Source organism: Castanea sativa, chromosome 7 (assembly GCF_040712315.1).
Source record: "Castanea sativa cultivar Marrone di Chiusa Pesio chromosome 7, ASM4071231v1".
NCBI classification, from domain to species: domain Eukaryota; kingdom Viridiplantae; phylum Streptophyta; class Magnoliopsida; order Fagales; family Fagaceae; genus Castanea; species Castanea sativa.
The window spans coordinates 31,068,455-31,092,110 of record NC_134019.1 but is presented as its reverse complement, the minus strand read 5'-3'; the positions used below and the strand labels follow the sequence as shown (position 1 = coordinate 31,092,110).

General features: G+C 33.3%; 1 pseudogene; it reads right to left on the bottom strand.

Annotated features, from left to right (window-relative positions):
• Positions 1 to 12,875: 12,875 nt before the first annotated feature.
• On the bottom strand, positions 12,876 to 23,179 carry LOC142644312 (exocyst complex component EXO70B1-like; annotated as a pseudogene).
• Between the last annotated feature and the right edge of the window lie 477 nt (positions 23,180 to 23,656).

Here is a 23,656-nt window from a genome sequence, read left to right as displayed (position 1 = left end):
TGAAACATAATAAACGTGGCAACAGTATTCACACGCCCACACCGACTTTCAGTGTTAAACTAAAATTTAAAATACATTGACCAAACCGACCACGATCAAAGAGTAGGAAACATACCAACAATACTAGCCTCTTAGCACGCGCTCATGTGTTTAAGCGCATACTTAAATACTTTACTATTTTTTGAGTAAAAATTAATAATTTAAATCTATTATAATTTGAGATTACTATATTTTCTAATCATAAAATACCTAGGGTGTGATGATTGTTATGCGTTTGCGGATGAAATATTTTTTTCATCACACCCCTAGGTATTTTATGATTAGAAAATGTAGTAATTCCAAATTATAAGGAATTCAAATTATTAACATTTACCCAAAAAATAGAAGAGTCTCTAAGCATGCGCGTGAGCGCGTGCTCAGAGGCTAGTATTTTGTAATTATCACGCACTTCTCAGATGCTCTTCTATTTTTTTTTGTAAAAGGTTAATAGTTTTCCAATCACAAAAAAACTTAGGGGTATGATGACTCCTATAATGTAGTCACTAATAAGTACACATCCATAATAAAAATTTCAATGCCTAAAAGATCCAAAATAAATAAAATAAATAGGAAAATCTCTCACGTTATTTTGTTTTGTTATCAAATTATTTTTTTAAAATTTTTTATTTAAATGAGAGTTATCAAGTTTTTTTTTTTTTTAATCCTAAAAGATAGCCACTTAGTTCTATAATGTAGCCACTAATTACACATCCTTAACAAAAAAAATTCAAATACCTAAAAACCAAAATAAATAAATTAAATAGGAAAGGCTCTCACAGTCTCAACTCTCACGTTGTTTTTTTTTTTTTTTTTTTTATAAAAAAAAATGGGAGTTATGAAGTTATATTTAATCCTTAAAAGAAAAAAATTGTAAGAAAGGCCATCAACATTAGCAAGTACTATTAATCACCAATAATATCATTTAATTAAAAAAATGTATTTTCTTGAGGAAAAAAAATGAAAAAGAAATTGTAGTAGAAAGACAACAGTTGTTAGGGATAATTTCATATGGAAGAGATGAGATTGAGAAAAATGGAACAACTATCACTAATAACAAAAATATTATTACGTTAAGAGTATACATATGGCAAAGTCAATAATGTAGTCATATAATGATCCAATCAGAGGATTTTTTGTTTTTTATACAAATTGCACAATTTGTGTTTCTTTAACACAATTTGATACTTATCCAAATAGCATAGTTTGTTTTCTAATTGTATAGTTTGTGTTCTATTGTACTATTGTAATCAAAGGAAAGAAAAGCCACGAATAAGCTTTAACCCACAAATATATAGTAATTTTTTTTTAAAAAAAATGATGATATAAGGAAATAAGAAAATGAAGAAGACCTAGAGTCCAAATAATTAGAAAGCCCTTGATTTCTTTATAAAAACAATATAGAAAAGAGCAATGTAAATCGACATACATGCTGAACCGAAACAATTAGAACTGCACTTTTATTTTTGTAAGTAAAGTTTTTATTCTTTTTAGGATTTTGAATTTAAAAAAATTATGATGATGGTGTAGAGAAAAAGAATATAGAATTGAGAGGAATTGAGGAGGAAATAAATTGAAGAAGTTGAGATTTAAAACTAATGTGACTATTGTTCTATTTTGTAAGCAGTGTTTTACATGGAAATTAAAGATTATTTTTTAGCATGTTATCCTCAAGTTTAATCTCTACTTTTTCATAGGTTTTTTTTTTTTTTTTTTTTTTTTTTTTTTTTTTTTTTTTTTTTTTTTTTTTTTTTTTTTCAAATTCAAAACAAATATATTTAAGGGGAAAAAAAATGTGAGATGAGATTAAGGAGCAAGGGAAGCCGATTATTCAAAAAATAATTAGTGAGTATTTGCTAGGCCAATTGAAAGAGTGCATCATTCTTGAAAAGAAAGTTTTTTATTTTTTATTTTTTTATTTTTTTGAGAAACTCTTGAAAAAAAAGTTGATAAAGTTTAGGCCCGAATTTTGTATCTATAGGACTATTTAATCTACACTACACATTAGGATTACCTCGTAAATTTTTCTCTCATGTTGTTGCTTCTATCTAAACACACAAAACTATTACTAATTTGCTTTTTGTTGATGATTCATTGATTTTTTGTCAAACTAATAAAGATGAAGTGCAGGTGGTTTCTGATACCCCTATACGCTGAAGCTTTAGATCAATGCATAAATCTTGAGAAGTCTTCTGCCTATTTCAGTGGCAATGTGTTTGTGGAACAAAAAACATGGATAATTGAAAAATTAAAGGTTAAGGAAGTGGAGAAATTTGATGCTTATTTGGGGTTGCCTACTCTAGTAGGAAGAAGAAAATATGAGACCTTTACTTTCCTAAAGGAACGGGTTTGGAGGAAGTTGCAAGGTTGGAAGGGGAAGTTGCTTTCTAGGGCTGGCAAGGAGATTCTTATAAAAGTAGTTGCTCAATACATCCCCACTGTTAGGATTAGTGCCCTTAAATCCTATTGTATAATGCTATGTATGATATTATGTATAACATTATATATGACATGATGTATGACTTAATATTGTAATTGATAAAGTTATTTTATTATTATCTAAAATAATGGTAATATGAATATGGGACATTATCATATAGTCCATGAGATGCATTGTATGTGATTTATGTGAAAAGTCACAGAAGATGTAAATCACAAATTCTTTGTAAACTTAGAATTTATAGTTCGTAGTCGGTGATAAAATTTGGCATTTCATCTGCAAAGATTATAACGTATCAACTAAGATGATTTGTCTTGATCATGGAAGTGGAGACTTTTAGTTGATATGTTTTAAGGATTAAGACATATTGAACAGGACCGCTGTGAGATTTATTATTCTCCTAAAGACTGTCAAATGAATAATAAATCTCACGACTTCTATTTGCATGAACTCTTAATCTTGAGAGAATAATGGACCTGATCATGAAGTGTAGGTTGCTTTGATATATCAAGAGTGAGATCTGAAGTGACGGTTAAAACCTCAGTATGTTGGGCAGCCACATTTAGTGTTGATGGAACATATATTTTCAAGATGGAATTCATAGTCTCTTGATGGAGATATAAAATATTCCCTTGAGATAAGTTTAATGGGTTCAATTATTCAGAGAGTTAGGCCTAACCACTTTAGTAAGAAATTACTAAAGTATATATTTATGAAATTGAATTTCATAAATATATAATGAATAATTTTAAAGAATTAAACCGGGTATGAATAACTTTAAAGAATTAAACCGGGTACTCAAGGATAAGATGTAGTAATTTACAAAGTGACAGTCTATATTTATGACTTTGTGTTACTACGAATATTTTATGAAGGGGTTGCATGTATAATAAAATCTTGTGATATAATTTATTAATAAGGCCTAGAGTGCAATTATATTTATATAGTGGTATTAAATATAATTAATGGTAACTTTGGACTTGTCAAGAGTTGATGGAAAAGCCGAAGGCCCATTGGAGCTAATGTCTTATTGGTCCCTTTTCATCCCACTCCAAGCCACACACTAAAACCTAATTGGAAAGGCCCAATAGGCCAGCCCAATTAGATAATTAGTTAGTTATAAATGGAGAAACATACAGAATTTTTATTAAGAAAAAAGAAAAATAAGAAATGGTGTGTGTGAGAGTGTGAGACACACTTTCATTCTCCCTTGAAAACTGATTGAGAGACCACACATCTTGGGCGTAAAGTGGAATTAGAGTGAAGATTAAAAGTGTTCCCAAGTGCTTCTAATCTTTGTTTTGAATTTCTCCACACTAAGGTACGCCATCTTGTTCTTAAATTTTGAAATTTACATAGTGCACGTTATCAATCATGAATGAAATAGATCCTTGTTTGTTCCTTCCGCTATGTGTTTTGTATGAGATACAAAACCAGAATTTTTCCTTCACCCACATACAATGGGGGTTTTTCAGTTGCCTGGAAGATTATGTGATGAGTTGGACGCTATGTGTGCTAGATTTTGGTGGGGACAAATTAGGGAAGAAAAGAAAAGACACTGGAAAAATTAGAGTTTTTTAACACTGTCAAAGAAAGAGGGCGGAATGGGTTTTAGAGATCTAGGATCATTTAATTTAGCCATGTTAGCAAAACAGGGTTGGCGGTTGTTGTAGGATAAAAGTTCTCTGTTATACAGCTGTTTTAAAGCAAAATATTTTTTGTGGTGTGATTTTCTTGAAGCAATTGATTGCCAAAATAGTTCTTATCTGTGGAAGAGTTTGTTATCGGCTCAACCAATTTTGAGGCAAGGATGCTTTTGGAGAGTAGGGAATGGGGCTTCAATTCGTGTTCTAAAGGATTGCTGGCTGCCAAACCAGCCAACCAAGAAAATTCTTTTCCAACCTGAGGAGGAGATTTGGGAGTGGAGGGTGTCTGAGTTAGTTGACTGGCAAAATCATCAATGGGATAAAGAATTAATTTCGGCCATGTTTCATCAATTTGATGCGAATGCTATACTTCAAGTCCCTTTGAGTAGGCGGGTTGTACAAGATGCGCTGGTATGGTCTCTTTCAAGGAAAGGCAACTATACAGTTCGCTTTGGGTATTTTGTGGCAGAACAGTTAAGAAAGGAAGAGCTAAATGCAGGGGAGTCTTCGGAGCAAAGAGCAAATGGGTCACTATGGTCACGACTTTGGAAAGCAGATGTTCCAAATAAGATCAAAATATTTTCCTGGAGAGCTTGTCTTAATATCTTGCCCACACAAGATAATCTCATTAAAAGAAGGGTGGTAGAGACCACGAGATGTTGCTTCTGCCAAAAAGAGACCGAATCGGTTTTGCATGTGCTTTGGAGTTGTGGGGCGGCATAGGATGTTTAGGTTGGGAGTTTAGGTAGATTTCAAAAATCATGCACTGAGCAGGATGATTTCTTGCAGTTGGTCACAGGTCTTATGGTGAAGCTTTCATCATTGGAATGGAACCTGTTTTGGGTTATTTGTTGGCAAATATGGCATTAGAGGAACACGGTTATACATGGAAGGGCATTCCAGCATCTGTCAAGGTCGGTCCAGCACACAGTGGATTATTTGAGGGAGTATACAGATGCACAAGATCATCTGAGTGTGCCAGTTCCGGTTCATGTTCTAGTGTAGCAAACATGGCAGCCTCCACATGGATCGTTCTTTAAGCTGAACTTTGACGGTGCTTGCTTTGATGATGGAGCTGCATCGGGTTATGGGGTTGTGATTCGAAATGAAAAAGATGAAGTCATGGTTGCTATTGCTGTAAGGGGCGGTGCTGTGCGAGATAGTGAGGAGGTGGAGGTGATGGCATGCTGAAAAGCTCTTGAGTTTGCTATTGATGCGGGCTTCGTGAAGATAATTCTAGAAGGTGATAATGCTATGGTGATGAATACAATTTCTCAAGCTCAACCAGACCTTTCGCGACTTATATATGAAGACATCTGGTGCTTGGTTACGGGTTTTAGGTCCATTTCAACTAATTGTGTTAGGCGTAGTGCAAATAGTGTCGCTCATGCTTTGGCTAGATATGCTAGATTAATTGATAATGAAATTATATGGTTGGAGATGCGTTGTATTTGGATTCTAGTATTCTAAATTAATGAAAATTGATTGGTTCCGACTTCCCAAAAAACAAAAAAAAAAACACACAAAGGCATTTATGATACCTAAAAAAAAATGTAACATAGATTAGCATCATGTCTAAATTATGCAATTATATTTCAATGCCATAACAATTATCAAAAGAAAAAAAAAATAAGAAAGAGGGATGAGAAATCCCCAAAACGCTTGCCATGAGTAAAGGACATTACGTTAAGAGTATACATATGACAAAGTCAATAATGTAGTCCTATAATGATCCAATCAGAGGTTTTTTTTTTTATATTTTTTATATTTATTTATTTTTACAAATTGCACAATTTGTGTTTCTTTAACATAATTTGATACTTATCCAAATAGCACAATTTGTGTTCTGATTGTACAGTTTGTGTTCTACTATAATATTGTAATCAAAGGAAAGAAAAGCCATGAGTAAGCTTTAACCCACAAACGTATAGTAAATTTTTTTTTTTTTTAAATGATGATATAAGGAAATAAGAAAATGAAGAAGACGCAGAGTTCAAATAACTAGAAAGCCATTGATTTCTTTATAAAAACAATATAGAAAAGAGCAATGTAAATTGACATACATGTTGAACCAGAACAATTAAAACTGCACTTTTATTTTTGTAAGCAAAGTTTTTATTTTTTATAGGATTTTGAATTTTAAAAAAAATGATGATGATGGTGTAGAGAAAAAGAATATAGAATTGAGAGAAATTGTGGAAGAAATAAATTGAAGAAGCTGAGATTTAAAATTAACGTGATTGTTGTCCTATTTTGTAGGCAGTGTTTTACATGGGAGTTAGATATTATTTTTAGCATATTATCCTCAAGTTTTATCTCTACTTTATAGTAGGATTTTTTTTTTCAAATTCAAAACAAATATATTTAAGGAAAAAAAAAATAAACGTGAGATGAGATTAAGGAGCAAGGGAAACTAGTTATTCAAAAAAAAAAAATAGTAAGTATTTGCTAGGCCAATTGAAAGAGTGCATCATTCTTGAAAAGAAAGTTGATAAAGTTCAGGCCCGAATTTTGTATCTATAGGACTATTTCATCTACACTACACATTAGGATTACCACGTACATTTTTCTCTCATGTTGTTGCTTCTATTTAAACACACAAAAGCATTTATGATACCTAAAAAAAATGTAACACAAATTAGCATCATGTCTAAATTATGCAATTATATTTCAATGCAATAACAATTATCAAAATAAAAACAAAATAAGAAAGAGGGATGAGAAATCCCCAAAACACTTGGCATGAGTAAAGGACAAAACTTTTGAATACCTTTCAGAAAATTATTTAATAAAATTTGGAAAACTTGATAAGAAACAGTGAAATTGTGATGTTTGTCGGATCAATAACAGTTAAACATTGATATGATCCAAAGAGAAAATAAAAACAAAAATAAAGTACCCAATAACCGAAATCAACGAAAGAATAAGAAAAAAAAAATTGCTGGTGGAAAAAACAAAAAACTTACCAACGGCTTTGTTGGGTTTGGAGGCAGACTTGGATCAATGAAGAGAGAGAGCATGAGCAACAAAGAGAGAGAGTGTGTTAGTTTTAATTTTTTAATAATTTAATTTATAAGTGAATAAAGCAATTTGAAAACCAATTGGAGAGTGGTTTTATTTTGTAGGTAATGTTTTAGTGGGAGTTATTTTTACCAAAATTTGCCCTTACTTAAACATAAGCTGCAGGGGTATTTTGGAACAAAAAAAATCCGGTCCAAATAGGAGAAGCCCTTTAAATAATATTATAGATAAACTAGTCTCGTCACAAGCGTTCTGTGTGATGAGATGCTGAATGTTAAATTGTTGCAGCAGCTTTTTTGTTTCTCCCTTGAAATGCAGCTTATTGTCAGAGATAATTTCATGTGGTACCCCATATCTGGATGAATTAAGCAACTTTCTTTGAGTTCAAAATCTTCTATAAGGCAGCTTCTACCCATTTAGTGAAGTAATCTATAGCAACAAGTATAAATTCATGGCCATTGGATGCAGTTGGGTGAATCTTCCCAATAATGTCTATCCCCCAGGTAGAAAATGATCAAGGTGATGTCATGGTATGTAATGGTGACATCACCCTGTGGTGAATACATTTCTTCATAAGGAAAAATCTTCTTATTGATGTAGTAGATTTCATTCTCCTTCCTAGACTCTTCTAGGTATTGAGCAAGCAAAGCCCTCGTTGTTGTATCCGCAGTTGTGAGATACAACAATAATGGCTTTTCAAGTACCAGTAGGATGAGTATTGGTGGCTTTAACAGATAATTCTTGATCTTTTCAAAGGCTTCTTGGCATTGTTCATTCCACACTATAAGAACTTCTTTCTTGAGCAGTCAGAAAATCGGTTCACATGTCATGGTGAGCTGAGCTATGAACTTGTTGATGTATTGTATCCTCCCTAGAAACCCTCGAATCTCTTTTTAAGTTCTTGGAGGCTTCATCTCTACAATGGCCTTGATTTTGTCTGGATCGACTTCTATTCCTCTTTGGCTTACCATAAACCCCAATAGCTTGCTAAATGTGATTCCAAAAGTGCGCTTCTTTGGATTCAATCGTAGCTTGTAGAACCAGATTCTTTCAAAGAACTTCCGTAAAGCTGGTATATGTTCATGGTCCTTGGACTTGACTATCATATCATCAACATAAACCTCTACTTCTTTATGGATCAAGTCATGCAGCAAAGTGGTGGTTGCACGTTGGTAGGTAGCACCAACATTTTTAAGGCCAAATGGCATGACCTTGTAGCAATATGTCCCCTATGGAGTAATAAAGGAGCTTTTCTCCATATCTTCTAGAGCCATCTTAGTCTGAGTATACCCTAAAAAACCATCCATAAATGATAGCAAGGCACGCCTTGCTGTATTATCAACCAGGATGTCAATGTGAGGCAAAGGAAAATCATCTTTTGGGTTGGCCTTATTCAGATCTTGGAAGTCTACACACATTCTGACCTTTCGATCCTTCTTTGGTACTAGAATCACATTAGCTAACCATTCTAGATAGTTGACCACCCTCAGGAATCCTGCATTATACTGTTTCTCAACCTCTTCTTTGATCTTGAGAGTCCACTCTGGCTTCATTCTTCTCAATTTTTGCTTGACTGGCTTCATGGTTGGATCTGTTGGAATGCAAAGTTATACTAAATCTGTATCAATCCTAGGCATGCCTTTGTATGACCATGCAAAGACTTCTTTAAATTTTGTTAGTAGTGCCACTAATGCATCTCTCTCTGAAGTGGTTAGGATATTTCCCACTTATATCATTTTAGGTTCATCATCAATTCCCAAGTTAATGGGTTGGGTTTCTTCTTTTATGGGTTCTAGGTGTCTTTGTTTTAATTCCTTATTATTAAGAGTTTCTTTACCAATTCTAGAAATAAAAACATTTAAAGCCAAGAAATAAGCAGAATCAGAAATCATATTATAAGGAAAAGAGTTCTTAATAGACTCAACAGACTCAATAAACTTAACTAAAGTAGACTCAACAAGAATACTATCATAAACAAACTTAACAGGACTAGAAATACTAGCAAAAATAGACTCATTGGGGACAAAAACAATGTTCTTGGTAGGGGTGATTGGCTCGACGGTCTTGATCTTCTTGGCAAGAGTGATTGACTTGACGCTCTTGATCTTTTTCACAGGTCCTCCATGGGGTGGGCAGCTCCCTCCCATGCCTAATTCTTCAGTTTAGTTGCGGCTTTCGTGATGGCAGGCATCTCCCAGCAAGTTCCTTCTTCTCTTAACATCGGTACCGGGGGGTCTTCATCCATGTAGTTCATGCCTTCATCATCAATCTCCATATCTGTGAGCTTGTCAGTCTCCAAATGCGAGGGTTTAAAGCGTCTCCCCTCCTTGTGATATGGACAATTTTTTTTAGGTCGTTCAAGTTGGTGTTTTGGGATTTGAAGTGTCTTGTAGGTCGAATATAGTGTTGTGATGCTGTAGCAATGGAGTATCTTCTATGCTTACGGGCTTCAGTGCCATAATAGGAGTGATGGGCTTGGAACTTGAGCTACTGGCTTGAGTGTCAGCCTTAGGTTCTCTTTGCAGCCTTCCTTCAGACCTTGACCAAATTCTCCCCTAATGACAGGCTTGGCTAGGTTAGTCAAAGCTAGGTCCCCATCTATATAATCAATCAACCAAACAAACACACACAACATGCAATGCAATTTTAACATGGACCGACCTAAGGGTAGGTTCTAAGACATTACGTTGTAGGGTGGGTTTGTTGTTTCATTATTTCCCATAGCTAGGATATTACACCTCCCAACTTGTAATGTAATGAACATTACGTTGGTTCAAATGGCATGGTCTGTCCTTTACAGTCAACAAGAAATGTTCCAATGACTTTAGGCTATGAGTTGGTGAGTTCGCCACTAGGTACTTGAATCTAAGGAAGACCAGTAATCCATGGTTACTACCACCACATGTTCTTGAAAGGAGTGAATACAAATTTTTTTTAATGGCACACACTATGACAATTAGGGAAAGCACTTAACAAAAAATTCAAACCACCAAATATCATATAACAATCTCAACAAACATAAATAAATAAACAAACAACAATATCATGCAAGATCATGCAAAAACAAGGGTACATATTTGGACACTTAAGTCTAATACGAAACTTAGCCCTCGACATCCTTAATGGAGTTGCCACTGTGAGAGCCTGCCAAAAATTTATTTGAGGGTGCTCTCAAAAAAGAGATTTTTGAGTGCTTTTTCAAGACACCTCTCTTTTTGGGTAAGTGGTGTGGAGTTGCCACTTATTTTTTATATAAAAAAATTGAAAGCTCGGATTTGTGTTAAAAACACAAGAGCTGTTTAGACCCCAAATTAATAAATTACGGCTCGGTTGATTTTACTCTAACTTATCTAAGTGCGGAAACAAAAGTAAATGAAAGCGCAATCAATCGATACTACTCTAGTGCATAAACATGAACAACAAACAATAAAAGTAAAGCACAAGAGTAAGGGAAGAGAGATGCAAACACAAGATAACAGAGCGATGTGTTATTGAAGAGGAAACTGAAGAACTCGGTGAAAAACCTCTCCGCCGCCCTCCAAGCGGTAAATTGATCCACTAGAGAATAAAGTTGGAGTACATGAATAACAAAAGACCCTCTAAGCCTAGTCTACCCAATGTACTTGAGCCCTCCAAGCTCTTAATACCAACAGACTTCACAGAGTCATGTCTTCTCTAGTTTTCCGGATCCTGCAATACGTCTGATTGCATCCGCCAAGCCTCACCGGCTTCTTTTGGCAAATCCCCAAAGCTTCCCAAGCTCCAAAACACTCTCTACACTCTGAAAAGGTGTGGGTTGTGTTTGGGTACAAATCTCCTCTCAAGGTATGACAATAGGAGAGGGAAGGAGAAGATGCTACAATGATTTCTCACTAAGGATGGGTAGCTCTCTCTCTAAAAGATGGGTGTGTGTGTTGTTGAAAACCTATCTAGGATTTTTCTAAACTGCTAATTTTCGTATGAGCACTTCTCTTCTACTTTTGATGTCTATTCAAGATATCTTAAACAGGAGGTTGGTGGGAGTAATATTTTTTGGACGGTACAAGAGGATGGATTCTACTTCTATCATCCGAAGTTGGATCAGAATGTTAAGTTACATGTTTGGATTGGTTAAGTATGTATGAAGAAGATGAAAAGTTTACATATCAAAAAAACAAAAACAAAAAAGTTATGTAGAAAAATTTATATGAATTTTGCGACCAAGCTGAAATGGTAGTGTCGCAAATATTAATATCTGCATAATCTTTTTTATTAATGTAAGAAAAAAATTTAGATCAAATATTTAAAAAACTCAAATTTAATGCAATAATTTTTTTATTAATTTATTACAAGTTAATAATTTATTGCAAGAAATTTAATATCTTTGTTTTAAAATTTTTATTATAAGATACATTTAATGAGTTAAGAAATTTAATAATCAAGTACATTTAATGTTGGATGTTTATTAAATCGTATTTATTAAGACTAAGGCCAAAAATGAAAAGTGAGAAAATTGCAGTTACATTTCGTGAGACTTATTAAAATTACATTGACGTCTCCCTTATTTCTAATTATACAAAGACCTCCTTTGTTTTTTAAAATAAACTACAATCACCTCCCCTGTAACTTAACACTGCTAAATCCGTGAAATGAATTTTAAAAATAATTTATAAAAAGTTTATATTTCCAGTTTATCCCTCTCTTCAAATGAAATTCCTATTTTCTAATCTATAACTAATGGATTAAAAAGAAAAAGAGAAATTATTTTAAAAGAAATTTGAGTCTTCCTTATAATTTTTGAGAAATCGAATGTTTCTTCATGACCTATATTGAGTCTTGCAACATTGAGTTTTTGGCGATTTTCAAATTTTTTTAAGTAATAGAATTTGGATTAGAAGAAATTTGTCCTTACTTTTTTCCATGATTTTAAGAGAGAGAGAGAGAGAGAGAGAGAGAGAGAGAGAGATTTTCATTTGAAAATGAAGGGCAAAAGTGGAAATATAAAAAAAATTTACGTTTTTTTTGTTATTAAATATAATGTTCCCAATTAATATGGTGGGTGAGTGTAGTTTATTTTGATAATTTATGGAGGTTTGCGAACAGTTTAAAACAAGAGACTGGTAAATATATTTCAATAAATCACGGGGGGTTCAGTGCAATTTTAAGACATGTATATTATTTGCTAGAAAATTAATTATGTGTTTATTAATATAAGAGAAATAAATTTAGTGCAATATTAAAAAAAATCATAATTAATGCAATAATTTTTTTTTGATTACTTTGTTGCAAGTAATATAATAGGCGAAACTGCACTATTGATCCCTGAAGTTTATCCTGTGTGCGTAATTGGTCTCTCAAGTTTGAAACGAGCACAATTAGTCCCTTAAATTTTAAAACTGAGTTGTATTGGTCCTTTTAGTAACTGCTATTAACGGTGTTACTTATGTGGCTAATGGAACAATGATTTGGCATTTTTTAATGACGTGGAATGTTTTTAATTGAAATTTTTTTTTTGAAATTTCCAAGTTAGATGAAATTGAAAAAGCATTGACTTGATTAAAAACAAATTTGATATTTGTTTAACTTAAGGCATGACGGAGAGAGAGATTGACAACCACAAGCCTAGCTGCCGGTGGAAACCAAATCCCTAGCCACCGCCGGTGGAGACCAAAAAAATTACTTTCTATTTGTTGTAAAACCCACAATGAGAGAGAAGGGGAGAGAGGAGGTGAGCATTTGAAGGTGGGTTACCTTCATTTCCGGCCACCACGACCTTGAAACATGTCGCTAATCCGAGCCTCCACTTCTTCCATACCATACTTAATAAGTCTATCCACATTCCTTCCTAGTTTAGGTACATTCTTAAACCGCCCGATAAAGTTGCCATACACAGGCAACAATATCTTAGTTACCTAGATTCTCAATTCCTCCCTCATCTGATCATCATAAATGGCCCAACTAGTTTGAACTTTACATATCTCCTCAAAGTAAACATTAAACAATTTCAATTTCTCTTTCAATGTCTTTAAGGCCGCATTAGGAGCTAACGAGCTACTGTCTACTTTCAATGCTCCTAAAACCTTATTCCACAAGCTTCTCTGGTAGCTCGAGTAGCATTGCTACACCTTGGGATTGTGTTTTCTAATCCAATCTTCTCCTAATAAGCTTCCCAATTCACTATCCTTTACTTTCTGAACTATGTACCTCCCATTATTCATCATGAAAACAGAGGACAAAGCAGGGTCCTTGTAAATCTTCGACTTTGCCTCCAAATTACCCTCTAACAGCTCCATAATCCAATCCATTTGAACTGACAACGAAGAAGACGAAGAGGGTGACACTCCTTTTGATGGAACCACATTCTCGTCGAAGACTTGTTTGAGGGTTTGGCAAGATCGACAAGCGGCTCTGAGATAATTCATCACGTATCGAGTTATTGGATGGAGACCGCCGCCTGGTACAGTAGCCTTAACCGAGTCCCAACGGATCAAATTCTCCAATTCCATGAAAATCCCTTTGATCACTTCACCTAACCTCTTCCAAATCGTTATAGCTTCGTTCCTCAAAACCACACAGTACTGATCAGAAAACATAGACTCGAATTTTGGCATTAAGTCTCTCAGAGTCTCGAACACGTCGAGGATTTTGAATAACCGCTTCGGCGACCGGCTTCCAATAGCGACAGCATCGGCGAAATTCAAGAACTAAATCATCAATCCTCTGCAGACCTCCATGAAAGAGAGATCGGAAGCGGAGGAGAAGCCGAAGAAGACGCGATCGCAGAGTCGACGCTAGCTAGGGAAGGAATGCAAAGAGAGACATTAGCAGCTTTGATCTAGCGTTCGATCTCGTCCTCGAGGTCCTGCCATGGCATTTTGTGAACTTCCTCAATGCTCAGCTTCTTCAACCCTAGCCTCGACAAGCTCTCCTCGAGAAACTCACGCCTAAAGCTACTGTACACATGTGAACACTCTTGCCTTAAGTTAAACAAATATCAGAGGTCAATTTCTAAGGTGGAAATTATTTTAAAATTTTTTTTAATTGAAGATATTCCACGTCATTAAAAAAAATGTTAAGTCATTGTTCCGTTAGTTATGTAAGTAACACCATTAACCATGTAAGTAATACCGTTAACAACAGTTAGTAAAAGGACTAATACAACTCAGTTTTAAAACTTAAAGGACTAATTGTGCTCGCTTCAAACTTGAGGGACCAATTACGCACACAGGGTAAATTTCAGTGACCAATAGTGCAGTTTCGCCAATATAATATCTAGATTTTGACAAATTTATTGTAAGATACATTTAATGAGTCAAGAAATTTTAAAACCAAGAGAGTCAAAAAATGTAATAATTAAGTACATTCAATGTTGGATATTTATTAAACCGTATTAATTAAGATTAAGGTTAATGATTGCCAAAAATGAAAAGTGATAAAATTGTAGTTACATTTCTTGAGACTTATTAAAATTATATTGACATCCTCTAATTCTATTTATACAAAGACCACTTTTGCTTTGTTTTGTTTTTGTTTTTGTTTTTTTAAATAAACTACAATCACCTCTCTTGTAACTTAACACTGTTAAATCCATAAAATGAATTTTAAAAATAATTTATAAAATGTTTTTATTTCCAGTTTTGTCTCACTCTTTAAACGAATTCCTATTTTCTAATTTATAACTAAGGATTAAAAGGAAAAGGAGAAATTATTTTAAAAGAAATTTGAGTCTTCCCTATAATTTTTGAAAAATCTTATGTTTCTTTGATGACCAATTTTGAATCTTGCAACATTGAGTTCTTGGCCTTTATCATTTTTTTTAGTTGTTGAATTTTGATTAAAAGAAAATTTTCTTTTCTTTTTTCCATGATTTTGAGAGAGAGAGAGAGAGAGAGAGAGAGATTTTCATATGAAAATGAAGGGCAAAAGTGGAAATTTAAAAAACTTTTAACGTATTTTTTTTTGTTAGTAAATATAATGTTCCCAAGCAATATGGAGGTGAGTGTAGTTCATTAATTTTGAAATTTTATGGGCATCTGTGAAAAATTTGAAACAAGGGAGTGGTCAATATAATTTCAATAAATCACGGGGGCGGGGCCGGTGAGTTAATGCAATTTTAAGGCATATATAATATATGCTAGAGAATTAATTATGTGTATTTATTAATGTAAGAGAAATAAGTTTAGTGAAAATGTTTTAAAAAATCATATTTAATGCAATAAAGTTTTTTTGATTAATTTATTAATTGCATGTAATTTAATATCTAGATTTTGACAAATTTATTGTAAGATACATTTAATGAGTCAATAAATTTAATAACCTTGAGAGTCAAGAAATTTAGTAATCTAATTCAAATACATTCAATGATGGATATATAATAAACCTTATTTAATAAGATAATGGTTAATGATTTCCTAAAATTAAAAGTGAGAAAATTGCAGTTACCTTTCTTGAGACCTATTAAAATTACATTTATGTCTCCCGTATTTCTAATTACACAAAGACCTCCTTTTTAAAAAAAAAATAAACTACAATCACCTCTCTTGTAACTTTACACTATTAAATCAGTGAAATGAATTTTAAAAATAATTTATTAAATGTTTATAATTCCAGTTTCATCCCACTCTACAAATGAAATTCCCATTTTCTAATCTGTAACTAATGGGTTAAAAAGAAAAAGAGAAAATTATTTTAAAAGAGATTTGAGTCTTCCCTATAATTTCTAAGAAATCTTATGTTTCTTTAGTTATTGAATTTGGATTAAAAGAAATTTGTCTTTTCTTTTTTCCATGATTTTAAGAGAGAGAGAGAGAGATTTTCATTTAAAAATGAAGGGCAAAAGTGGAAATATAAAAAACTTTTAACGTTTTTTTTTTGTTAGTAAATATAATGTTCTCAAGCAATATGGAGGTGAGTGTAGTTTATTTTGAAAATTTATGGAGGTTTGTGAACAATTTGAAACAAGGGAGAGGTCTGTATAATTTCAATAAATCAAGGGGGCATCAGTGCAATTTCCTAATGTAGAATTAAGGTGCAATTAACACATATAGCCAAAAAAAAAAAAAAAACACATAATACGAATATGCTTTGTATACGCTCAACTAAGCAACCTCTTGCTATAAAACTAGATGAGAAATGCATTTCAAGTGTAACTAAATATCTTTTCTAATCACCATAAAAATGAAGCAAACGATAGTATTCCAATTTTATTGTTTTGTCCTTGTCCTTCTTTATGCTTTTGCCCTGAGTAGTTCTTCCTCAATTATTCCAGAAATAAAACACCATGTACGAATCACCAACAACTTCAATAACCAATCTTTTGGCTACCATTGTAAATCTAGAGACGATGATTTAGGTCAGAGATCTCTTCAACCCAAAGGAGAGTGGGAATTCACTTTTGGCCTCGACTGGTTTCGTCCGACATTTTTCCGTTGTTATTTTTGGTATGATCACTTCACTTCTATTTTTGATGTCTATTCAAGATATCTTAAACAGGAGGTTGGTGGGAGCAAATTTTTTTGGACGGTACAAGAGGATGGATTCTACTTATATCATCCGAAGTTGGGTCAGAATGTAAAATTGCATGTTTGGACTAGTTAAGTATGTATGAAGGTGATGAAAAGTTTACCTAACAAAATAAATATTTATAAAAAAAAAGTGATGAGGCGAAATTTATATGGATTTTGCAACCTAGCTGAAATGGTAGTGTTGCAAATATCAACATTTTCTTGACCTATTTTTTATTATTATTTACGTGAGATGGGATCTATCGATTTTTTTTTTTTTTCTTTTCAAAATTCATGTTTGTAAAAATTCAACCGATATCTAAGTCACATTCAGAAAATCTAAGAACAAATCAAAGGTCAATATAGGTCTAAGAATATACTTTAGCGCTAGCTCCTCGTGGTTGATGATTCATTTTTGTGCTTTATAATATAATCTATATTAAGAAGGTATGTAGTGATTATTATATATATATATATATATATATATATATATATATATAAAATAAATTTTTTTTTATTGAGTTTCAACTTATGGCGTTCGCTCTTGATGATAGTTTTTTATCATTAGACCAAAATGTCAATTTGTTTTTGGTGTAGGTAAAGATTGAACTCTGGATCACTTATTCAACTATTAGGAATTTTACCAGTTGAGCTAACTAGAACCCACCAAAAAAGAAAAGTAACTTTAGTATTGAGCTTATGTAAAAATGTTATTGTACCAATTAAAACATAAAATCTTAAAAAACTGTTAAAAAGAGGTTGTGTATATCTCATTTCTTAAACCTAGCTAAGCCAAGCCAACTTGATGTTGGGCATTTTAGGGAGAAATAAATGGAAAAATGAGTTATTGAAGTAGGCCTAGAGGCTTGAATCAATATTTTTCCTTTGGATAATATTTGCCTCCACTCAAATGAGATTGCGAATAGATTCCAAGAAAATTGTCTACAAGATACAACTAAAGCTTGATTCAACAAGTAGCAATATTGAAAAATCGTTTGAATTTCTCTTTAATGGCATGCAAAATCTGTAAAAACTTAATAAGCCCTTCAAAATCTATATATAACTGAATATGGATGACTATTTGTATCAATGAAGAGTTGCCTTTAAAAATGCACACTTTAAAGGTTACTTTTGGAGATACAAACCCCCTAAAATGGTAAACTAATTGTTACTACTTTTTAGGAACTCAAAACGTTCATTTTCCCTCATTTTTCTGCAAAGTTATATAGAAAAACACATTTTTCAATTGCCTCACTAGAGCAAGAATGACCTCGCTAAAGTGGGTTTTATTATCTTGTTCAAGCGGCCTTTGGGCAACCATCAAGCGAGCCCTTACTTAAGCTTGCATATACGCACTCTTATATCTCACCCCTACTCACTAAAGTCTCACTCATGTAGGCTCACCTTTTTTTTTTTTAGGAAGTTTCAACTTATAGCATCCGTGCTCCTGATGATAGTTATTTATTATTAGACTAAGACACTAATTGGTTTTTGGTGTAGGCAGGGATTGAATCTCAAATTTCTTATTCAACTATAAAATTTTTTACCAGTTCAGCTAATTGAAATCCACATGTAGGTTCACTTAATGTGCCATTTTAAACCCACATGAATAATGCATATTAAGCACCACAGTCAACTTCTTCTTCTTTGAGAAACCAAGTACCGCAGTTAACTTTAGGTACAAACTATATCCTAATTTCAATATTATATATCTATCCATCTTATAAGTTAAAAAAAAAAAAAAAAAAAAATTTCAACTTGGATTTTATTTTGGGAGATTAGATTTAGGGGGAACAATGGAAGAATAATAGAACAAAGTTACGAAGTAAGCCTAGAGGTTCAATGAATCACTTTAATTAAAATGATATTTACCCCCCACTTAAGGAGTTTGCTAAAGGATTACATACAAATCATCTCCATTATACAATTATAGATACCAGAGTTTAAAAAACCAGACTGGACTGACTAGTCTGACTAGTTCAATTGAGAACCAGGCACTAGTCCAGTCTAGTAAAACCCTCAAAATTTGTGAAAACCGGCCATAAACTAAGTTGAACCAGGAACTGGAGGAAAAAATGGTTTTTGCCTTGGTTCAGTTTTTAAAACCATGATAGACACCCTATTTCAATCCATCTTATACCTAAGGTTCTTAGTCTCGATGATGAAGTAAGTCCTAATTTCTACTGAAATTATCAAAATCACGTGTTAAATCCCAATAGTATTGATTAAAAGATTCATGCACAGTTCCAAATGCCATTTGCAATAGGTGTCTTAGAGTTGCGCACACCACTCACTAGCATACGCCAATGTGCCACTTAGAGACATAACCTTAAAAATCCTCATTTTCCATTTTGGTGATTGATAGTTAGCTAGTCTAGCCCGATAGCTGGCAAACACCAAAGCCTATTAGCCTTCTTAGAGCACTAGCATCCGAGGATGCAAATATATATATATATAAAAACTACCTAATAAAATAATATAAACTATGCTTCTCTTTCTCTCTCTCTTTCCTCCCAATCCCAATCACAAATATAACCTACCACCACACACCCATGATCAAAACTAGCCAACTCCACATAATACCCATATATCAACCACAACACCACATAATACCTATACCAACAGCTGTTGCCACCACCCCCATCGAAAATCAATCACCACAACCACAAAAACAACCACAACTAGCATCACCCACCATCATCACATAATACCCATACCAGAAATCAGATTAAAAGAGAACAAAAACACGTTGTGATACCATCATTGCAACTCTCCACCACACCAAACCATCTCACCACCACAATCTACCATACCATGCATAGATCAAAACCCACAACCCATAAAACCCATGACCCACAACCCATAACCAATAACCTCGACACCACCACAACCACCAATTCCAGCCTTATCCCACTTCCAGCCACCAATTCCACCTTCATCCACTGATTCCAGCCTTATCCAAACCGAGAGAAACCCAAGCCCTAGTCACTGATCCACCATGCGAACCACCAAAACCCATAAAATCCATCAAAAACCACCAAAACCTACTAACAAAAAAACCACAAAAACCCATAAAATCAAAAACCACCAAGTCGAAAGGAGAAAGAGAGAGAATTCGAGTGAGAGAAAGAGAAAAGAGACAAAAAAAGAGAATCAAAGAGTAAGGAGAGAGAGAGAGAGAGAGAGAGAGAGAGAAACAAAAAGAGTGGGGAGAGAGAAACGAAGATGAGAAATGAGAGGAGAGAATGCGAGGTGTAGCTTGATTGAAGAGAGAGAAATAAGAGATATTTTTAATAAAATAATAATATATATATTTACATTTTAAGCTGCTATTGGTATAAAAATATAGATTCCCACCCCTGGACGTGGCTAATTTTTGGTTTATTGGTTGCTAAAATAGCAACTGGAAGTCTTTACACCCCTTAATGTGCTTTTAAACCTATAAATAATGCCCTTTACCTCCATTTCAAAGGATCTAGAAATCCCCCTGTCGAAACTTATACAATTTTACCATGGGCCTAGTACCAAAGTAATAAGCAAAGACTTTTTTTTTTTTAGATATATAGAATTTTACTCTAGCCTAATCTAAGTGTATATATGTGTGAAGCTCTCTTTTGACGACTTAAACTCCGGCCCTTGCCCTCTACATCTCACAAGCACTTATACTTGTGAAGTGACTATCGCACCAAGGGTGCTTAGTCATAAAGACTTTTGAGAAAACTAGTCTTTCACTCACTAGTCCTAACTATCACTCTCACTACCCATCCCACCATTTCCATTGTTCTTATCTCTTTGAAGTTGCTAATACCCTATATTAAGCCTTGCTAAAATCTTGTACTTTCTATTTGGTTAAACACAATGATGAAAAACGTTCCATTCCGATTGGAACAGCTAGAATTTCTCATACCAATATGCAAACTGAAACGCTAATACCCTATGTTCCACCTCAGATTAAAATTTTCCCTATTTTTGACTTGTTTTGGCAATTCTGGTCAATTTCAACCAAAATTCATTTGTCTGGCATAAATTTTGGCCTTCCTAAACCTAAATGTGTCATATTTTGCTGGGTTGCAACTCATAACAACACTTCTCATTCTTTCATCTATGTTTCACTCTATCACGGAGGAGGTGAAAAAAAGAAAAAGAAGAAGGTGATGAGAATAAGAGAACAAGAGAGCATTGAGACTCATGGTTGTTACAAGGAAGAAGATTGAAAGTTTGAAAGAGTGAGTAATGAAGAAGATAAAGGGAAATAATAAGTTGAGTAGGTGAGAATATGTTCTTTCACACACGGTTGGATTTGGGAAATGGGAAAAAGTTGCTAATCAGAACCTTTGTGGTTGTGGAAGGTTCAAGGTTCCTTGTCTACAACTACCCAAAATAGTAGTTGTATTAAAAAAGACATAATTAAATATATATTTTTTACTAACAATTTCACTTTATTTGAGTATTTTTTTTATCAAAATATTATTTTATATAACAGTAATAACACATACTATTTTAGATTAAATTATTATTATTATTATTATTATAGCAGAAATCTCGAAAAAAATACGCCGAAATAGACTAGTAATGAAATATTATATCCTAATGGACAAATCGAAACGGATTTGAAACGATATTCAGAACATTAGTTAAACACACAAAGCTATGATGGACAGTTGAGAGACAAGTTAACTAATCACCATCGGGTTTTGCTAAGAAAGGATGTAATGGGCGATCACCATGACCCTTTCCTCTTTAAACTTTTATTTTCTATGTGAATCACATGTTTTAGCATTCTATTTTTGCCTTCTGTTCTTCTTGTTCTCTGTATTTTATTTTCAATTATTGCATTCACATTGCACCCACAAATCATTCATTTCTTTAGGACTCGTTTGGATTGAGGAGGAGGGAGGGGAGTAGAGTAGAGTAGAGTTGGCAAGAAATTAATCTAATTTTTTTGCCAACTCTATTGTGGGTGTTTTGGAAAAATGATTGAGTAAAATAGAAAAAGTAAGATCTTATTGTAACATAGATGAAAAATTTTACATAGATTGATGTGAATGCTCTACAGAATTAAGGGTACGTTTGGTATACTGAATGAGGATTATAACAAGAATGGTAATTTTTATTACTGGAAGTAAAGAGTAATGGAATAAATAAACCTATTCATAAGTTTCATTGTGAGTTGTGACATTAGAATTAAATTTAAGACTTATTTTAGAAAATATCTTACTCATACAATTATATTTCCTTAAAAATAATATATATTTTTTAAAATTTGAAAAATAGTTGAAATTAGGCTAATTTCTGGCCAACTCCCCCCTGCTCCCCTTCAATCCAAACAAGCCCTTTAGAAGAGTGTGGAGTGTAGTGTTGTGTGGTGTGGTATGCCAGAGAAAAATGGTATAGTAAACTGAAAAAATAATACAACATAATCATATTGGAAAAAACTTCTAAAAAATATATATGAGCTGGAAATGGAAAATGAAAAAGACCAAAAAATTAGATTGATTGTATATTTTAAAAATCAAATAATTGGATTGCATGTTCTTTATGTTCTTAACATGTGCTTCAAATTTCATTCAAATAGAGTGTTAATTACTATTTGGTTCGTAAACGTATTTTTTATGCATAATTTAATTAAGACTACAAAAATTTGAAATTTAAATATTTGATTGATAACATAGTTATTAATTTTTTATCTTTTTAAAATTTTGCAAGCATAGAGGATATAATAAAAAAAATGTAATTTAAAAGTAAATTTTGTCAAAAACATATCCAATAAAAAGATATAAGGGAAGTTTGAAGATTTTTTCTTCAAACTAATTTGTAGAGAAACTTTGTTCAATAAAAAATTGAAAAAACTATCCACATTAAACGCGGCCAAAACTTTCTTCAGCCAGGGTCCATGAGGCCCTTGACCACCAGCACCAAGCATTTGAAGTGAGAATTTTGCTTTTTCACGAATACGTGAGATATAGGGGTTGTACGTAATCAAATCAAGTCCACAACTTCTTTGTTAAATATGTGTTGTTAACTAGTTATACATGAGATTGCACTTGATAATGAATTACAGTGTCTTGAAAATGGCGGGGTGCTCTTTAAGGAGGTGAAAACAAATAAAGCTAGAGAGAGAAAAAATTCTATTTAATTTGGTATTGAGGTCGAAAGCAATAAAAATGTAATGTAATGATTTTGAACTGTTAACTCTCTGTTTATAGGAAAAAATTTCTCCTCCTTTAAAAACAACAAAGTCTTACTTCTATTACAGAAAGGAAAAACAATTTAACTAGTAAAAAGTAGAAGATAAAGAACATATGATCCTAATTCAATTAGGAAAAGAATCCTAACTCAACTAGAAAAGAGAAATAAAATCCAAACTCAACTAGCAAAAATAAAAGAACTTAAAATAAGATCCCATTTAAACTATGTTTCCCTGATGTTTATCATTATCAGTAGAACCTTTTGAAGTATTGCTGTTAAGGGCAGACCAATTCTTCTGACCTCTGCTTTTGCTTAGCCGATGAGGCATTCCTCCTCAGACTACCTTCCCAAACCTTCGCAGTCATAGTTTGCTCGTGGAGCACTAATTTTTACGTCTTCCCTATCGTCTATCAGTCCTCGGACCACTAAGCGTCTTCGGACAAGGCCCACGGCCCAATACGTACTCTTGGGCCCTTTATCCCTACAATAGCCCCTCAAAATTTCCTTCTTTTGCTCCTCGGAAAAGAAAGGGATTTTGATACTATAATCTTTATTCTGCTCTTCCCTCACATCATTTCTGTCTGTGTAGGTGTCTTTTCAACTGCCTAGAAGCACGCTCCTAATGCTTTGGTATCCAGAACGCACCTGTAATTAATTCCTGTGGCTCCATGTTCCCCATGTTGTATGGTACGATGGGGATCCAACGGCTGGGGATTTTTACGAGAATTCGAGTGAAATTCTCTCATTTGCTTTTCTCTCTCATATATATACTGTTCAAAAACCTCATTTACTTCACTTGTTGCACTCAAAAAAATTCAAGAGCTAGTCTGAGGAGCCTTTCT